Source organism: Poecilia reticulata, unplaced genomic scaffold (genome assembly GCF_000633615.1).
Source record: "Poecilia reticulata strain Guanapo unplaced genomic scaffold, Guppy_female_1.0+MT scaffold_221, whole genome shotgun sequence".
NCBI classification, from domain to species: Eukaryota; Metazoa; Chordata; class Actinopteri; order Cyprinodontiformes; family Poeciliidae; genus Poecilia; species Poecilia reticulata.
This window is the reverse complement of record NW_007615024.1, coordinates 289,690-295,018: the sequence shown is the minus strand read 5'-3', so window position 1 is coordinate 295,018 and position 5,329 is coordinate 289,690. Positions and strand designations below refer to the sequence as shown.

At 43.9% G+C, this 5,329-nt stretch overlaps 1 long non-coding RNA gene across 2 annotated transcripts; it reads right to left on the bottom strand.

The window, feature by feature from the left end:
• Window positions 1-3,207: 3,207 nt before the first annotated feature.
• On the bottom strand, window positions 3,208-4,618 carry LOC103460284 (uncharacterized). Of its 2 annotated transcripts, none has more exons than XR_532891.2 (4): window positions 4,363-4,618; window positions 3,689-3,824; window positions 3,488-3,613; window positions 3,208-3,282 (listed from the first exon to the last, which is right to left on the bottom strand). It is a non-coding gene; the product is annotated as an uncharacterized LOC103460284 (long non-coding RNA). The 2 variants fall into 2 exon arrangements; XR_532890.2 differs by lacking the exon at window positions 4,363-4,618 and adding an exon at window positions 3,934-4,027.
• Between the last annotated feature and the right edge of the window lie 711 nt (window positions 4,619-5,329).

Here is a 5,329-nt window from a genome sequence, read left to right as displayed (position 1 = left end):
TCTGCTGGGAACGTCTGGCGGAGTCCCCTGTGAGACGGAGCTTTAACTCCCATCTCCGGCAGAACTTCGAACACGTTCCAGGGGATGTGGGGGACATTGAGTCTGAGTGGACCATGTTCCGTGCTTCTATTGATGAGGTGGCTTATCGGAGCTGCGGCCGCAAGGTTGTTGATGCCTGTCGTGGCGGCAACCCTCGAACCCGTTGGTGGACACCTTTGGTGAGGGATGCTGTCAAGCTGAAGAAGGAGTCCTATCGGGCGTTTTTGGCCTGAGGGACTCCAGAAGCAGCTGATGGGTACCGGCGGGCGAAACGGCATGCGGCTCGGGTTGTCGCTGAGGCAAAAACTCGGGCGTGGGAGGAGTTTGGAGAGGCCATGGAGAAAGACTTCCGTACGGCTTCGAGGMGATTCTGGTCCACCATCCGGCGCCTCAGGAGGGGGAAGCAGTGCAGCACCAACACTGTTTATAGTGGGGATGGTGTGCTGCTGATCTCAACTCGGGACGTTGTGGGCTGGTGGGCGGAATACTTTGAAGACCTCCTCAATCCCACCAACATGCCTTCTGTTGAGGAAGCTGAGCCTGGGGACTCTGGGTTGGGCTCTCCAGTCTCTGGGGACGAGGTCGCCVAGGTGGTCAAAAAGCTCCTCGGTGGCAGGGCCCTGTGGGTGGATGAGATCCGCCCGGAGTTCCTTAAGGCTCTGGATGTTGTAGGGTTGTGTTGACTCACAATATTGCATGGACATCGGGGGCAGTTCCCCTGGATTGGCAGGCTGGGGTGGTGGTCCCCCTGTTTAAAAAGGGGGGACCGGAGTGTGTGGTCCAATTACAGGGGGGTCACACTCTTAAGCCTCCCTGGTAAGGTCTATTCAGGGGTCCTGGAGAGGAGGGTCGAACCTCAGATTTAGGAAGAGCAGTGTGGTTTTCGTCCTGGTCATGGAACACTGGATCAGCTCTACACCCTCAGCAAGGTCCTGGAGGGTGCATGGGAGTTTTGTGGACTTGGAGAAGGCGTTCGACCGTGGCCCTAGGGGTCCATGTGGAGGTTCTCCGGGAGTATGGGGTACTGGGCCCTTTGATACAGGCTGTCAGGTCCCTGTATGACCGGTGTCAGAGTCTGGTCCACATTGCCGGCAGTAAGTCGGGCCCGTTTCCGGTGAGAGTTGGACTCCGCCAAGGCTGCCCTTTATCACCGATTCTGTTCATTACCTGTCCTTAGGATCGCAACGCTGCTTTTTGGCTTCCTCAGATCGTGATTTGCAGCTCTCACTGGAGCGGTTCACGGCCGAGTGTGAAGCGGCCGGGATGAGGCTCAGTGCCTCCAAATCCGAGGCCATGGTCTTGAGCCGGAAAAGGGTAGAGTGCCTTCTCCGGGTCAGGGGGGTCGTCCTGCCTCAAGTAGAGGAGTTTAAGTATCTGGGGATCTTGTTCACGAATGAGGGAAGAAGGGAGCAGGAGATCGACAGGCGGATTGGGGCAGCTTCTGCCGTGAAGCGGGCGCTGTCCGTTGTGGTGAAAAGGGAGCTGAGTCAAAAAGCGAAGCTCTCGATTTACCGGTCGATCTACATTCCCACCCTCATCTATGGTCATGACCGAAAGAACGAGATCACGGATACAAGCGGCCGAAATGGGTTTCCTCCGCAGGGTGGCTGGGTTCTCCCTTAGAGATAGGGTGAGAAGCTTGGTCATCCGAGCTTCTCACCCTATCGCTGCTCCTCCACGTCGAGAGGAGCCAGTTGAGGTGGCTCGGGCATCTGGTCAGGATGCCTCCTGGACGCCTCTCTGGTGAGGTGTTCCGGGCACGTCCCACCGGGAGGAGGCCTCGGGGAAGACCCCCGAGGAACTATGGAGGAACTATGTCTCTCGGCTGGCCTGGGAACGCCGTGGGAGGAGCTGGAAGAAGTGACTGGGCCCCCCCTTTTGAAGCTGCTGCTCCCGCGACCTGACCCCGGATAAGCGGAAGAAAATGGATGGATGGATGGATTAATAAATTTGTTTTAAAAAATTAACAAATTGAGTTGGATGATTACAATACATTGAATTGGTTAAACTTAACAAATTAAGTTGGATAAACTTCATTGAATTGCTTGTTACCAATTGAAACAATTTAATTCAGTTGGTTCAACTTATTTTTTTTTAGAGTGTGGGAAGATGAACACAGGACAAAAGGATGAATAACTCGAGACTAGGGCAGATGTTCGCCTTCCATCAGGATAACAACACTCAACATAAAACAATAATACATATAATGGTTTATATAAAAGTATATTCATGTGCTAGAAGGGCCCAGTCAAAGTACAAACCTAAATGAAAATGAAAATTTGGGAAAAGACTTCATTAGTCTATTTTTTGTTTAGCAACATTTCATGTGTAAAATGTCACTACAGAAATATCCCTGGCTTCTTTTGCTTTGCTAATGTCATGCTGCTTCCTCTCATGCTGTGCCCTCGCTCACACACACACAGCAAAAATCCCAGTGTTGATTTAACTTCCACAGAGTTAAATTAACACTTTCAAAATAGTTAAATGTTTAACACTGGATCAGAGTAAATTTTTTAAACTCACAAAACAGAGTTAAATTAACTGTGTTTGGAATGCAATGGTTAGCACTGATAAAAAACAAAACAAACTTTTATTAGTGTTAATTTAACACTTTCAAGTGTTAGGTATTTACTTCAAAATGTGTTACTTTATGATTCTGGTTAAAATTAATTATAATAAAGTAAAACTAAAACAAATCAATTATAAACAATTGTTTTATTTATGCAGCTGTGTTTCCAACATTTTAAACTGTTGTACAGTGAACAAACATTCATTAGCATTCCATACAAGTTTTGAATATCAAAAGGCTTATAAAATTTTAGATCTGGGATTTTCAGAAGATATCTTTCACTATAAAAAAAATCCTGAAAGCATGAAAATGAACGAAGGTCTCTGTAAATAGCTGTTTAGGTAACAAAGGAAAAAGTGATTGTCAACTAAAAATATATTGCTTATCTTGCTCTCAAGTTCCCCACTCTAGGTGATTCCTTCATTTTGCCAACATCAATGTTATACAATGCAAAAATGTATAAAAAGTTATTAATGTAGAGTTATAACAGACATAACACAAAATGTCTTTTGAATAACTCATCAAATGCTGCAAGAAAGCAGTTTGCTTGGCATGGGATGAGTATCCATGATGATGTAGAGGATGTCAATCTTTCTCTTCTGACATCAAACAGCAAGGAGGTATGGCTGCAGACCCTGTTGGTCCCGGAGATGTTCCTCTAAACTGCAGCATGACTAAAATTAAAGAATACATACACCAAATATAAGAAACCAGACAAACGGCTACAGCCATTATAAAATTTTAAGGATTCATACAAACCAATAAAAGAAATTAATGTTTTTCCAGACATACTCAAAGCTGCCATTTAAATCACCTGTTGAACGTAATGTCTATAAAAGCAAAGTGACAAATTACTACACATACTTTTATTTCAATTACCTTATAAAAGACAGCAAGTCTCTCGACTGCATCCCATGCACTGATTCCTGGAGACCTCAGGTGGTTTTGGAAGGAGATGTCACCAACCTCAGGTAGTTCTCTCTGATTTGTTTAGCAGGAAGGTGCCTAACAGGACATTTCATTTTAGTGAAAAAATTGGGACTTTTTAACATAGATTTAGAAGTGCAAAAACATACTTACCTATGTTTATTAAACCTGTGAGCCATCAGTATGTTCACCACTTGTCTTCTTATGGCAAAACTGAGGGTTTCTATTGTTCCACACTCTTGCAGAACTTCTTCACCACCAGACATCTTTTGTAGGGCACTTCAACTAGCTAAGAAATAAAGAATAATTAAACAAAAAGAAATACATGGAGAATTTAGATTACCCAAAAATGGCACAACATGTTTAAAAGGTTTAGGGGCACACTGAAATCATGTTACCTTTTTAGCAGACACTGCATTATCAGCATTCTCAGGTTTAGACAAAGCAAAATATAGCTTAAGTCAAGTGTTCCCCTTGGTGTAATACTCTATGCACGTTGGAGGACGTAACACGTCAGCGTTGCTACCTATTAGCCATGTACAGGCTGGTAGCATTTACATTACCATGGCCAAAATTCTGATTTTAAATTATACAAAAATAGAACTTTATTTTTCAAAAGTACACGGCCCGATATTTGCGTGTGTAAAAGTTGCAGTAACAACGGTGTTACTGTTGTAAGTGCTACAGCTACACTTACAACCCCCACAAAAGGGCTGCTAGCTTGAGTATAGCCGTTGCAAAATAGACGAAGTATTAAATTAGTGGAAAAAGTCACATCACTATCAACTTAAAAGTGCTTAACCAAAGATTTAAGAAGTTGTACTTACCGTTTAGAACAACAGGAGAAGAAGAAAAAGGGAGCGGTTTTCCAATTTTACTCCAAGGAAGACAATGAAGGAGGGATGAGCTTATTTTCCTCAGAGTTGATTCAATTGGAATCAGTTATGGAAAATAACTCGAACACTGGAAACCATTTAACTCAGCAAATGTTAAAACAATACTTAACAAGTAAAATCAACCCTGGCGCAATCAACTATTGGAAATAACTCTAATACTGGACGCCATTTAACTCATCAAGGGTTAAAACTCTGACTTTAACTCTTAATGAGTTAAAGTCAATTCTGACGTCTTTAACAATGAAATTTTAACTCTTCAGTTTTTGCTGTGCAGGCAGGTTCACGCGTTGCACCTGTAGGCCGTGTCTCCCAGTTTCGGTCTGCTACACCCTGAGTAAAAAGCCCCAGCGTCCAAGTCATTCCTCCCATCAGCTGCCTGACTCTCTAAGCAGCACCTCTCTGAGCTCAAACCACAAAGTGATGCAACATTTCTCCTGTTATCCAGCTAATGTGCTGTTGATGTGGCTTTGTGTTCACACTCAGTCCAATGCTTCTTACATAGTTACAAAATTCACAATTTTATGACACATCTGAGCAAATAGCTACATTTGAACACACTATGAGTGAATAATATGAGCACCACAGTGCATATGTGCTTTTGTCTGTGTGTAAGATTCTAGATATATGGTTGCACGAATTAAACAAGTTGTCCCAGACAACTAACTAGGGGACCTAATCACCCTAGACCGAATTGGATACTCTTCAGAGAGAGGATTGTTGTTTCCATCAGGATTGTAGTTTCCATCAGGCATTGGAAATTGGCACAATGGGATGCCTTTCTTTCAAAGCTTTCCCCTCTCCATCAAGTCATCCTCATCTGCTTATATTCTTAGGCACCACAAGCAGATTGCTTTTCGAACTGAGCCTATAATCTTGTCAGACACGATGCTAGCAGGGT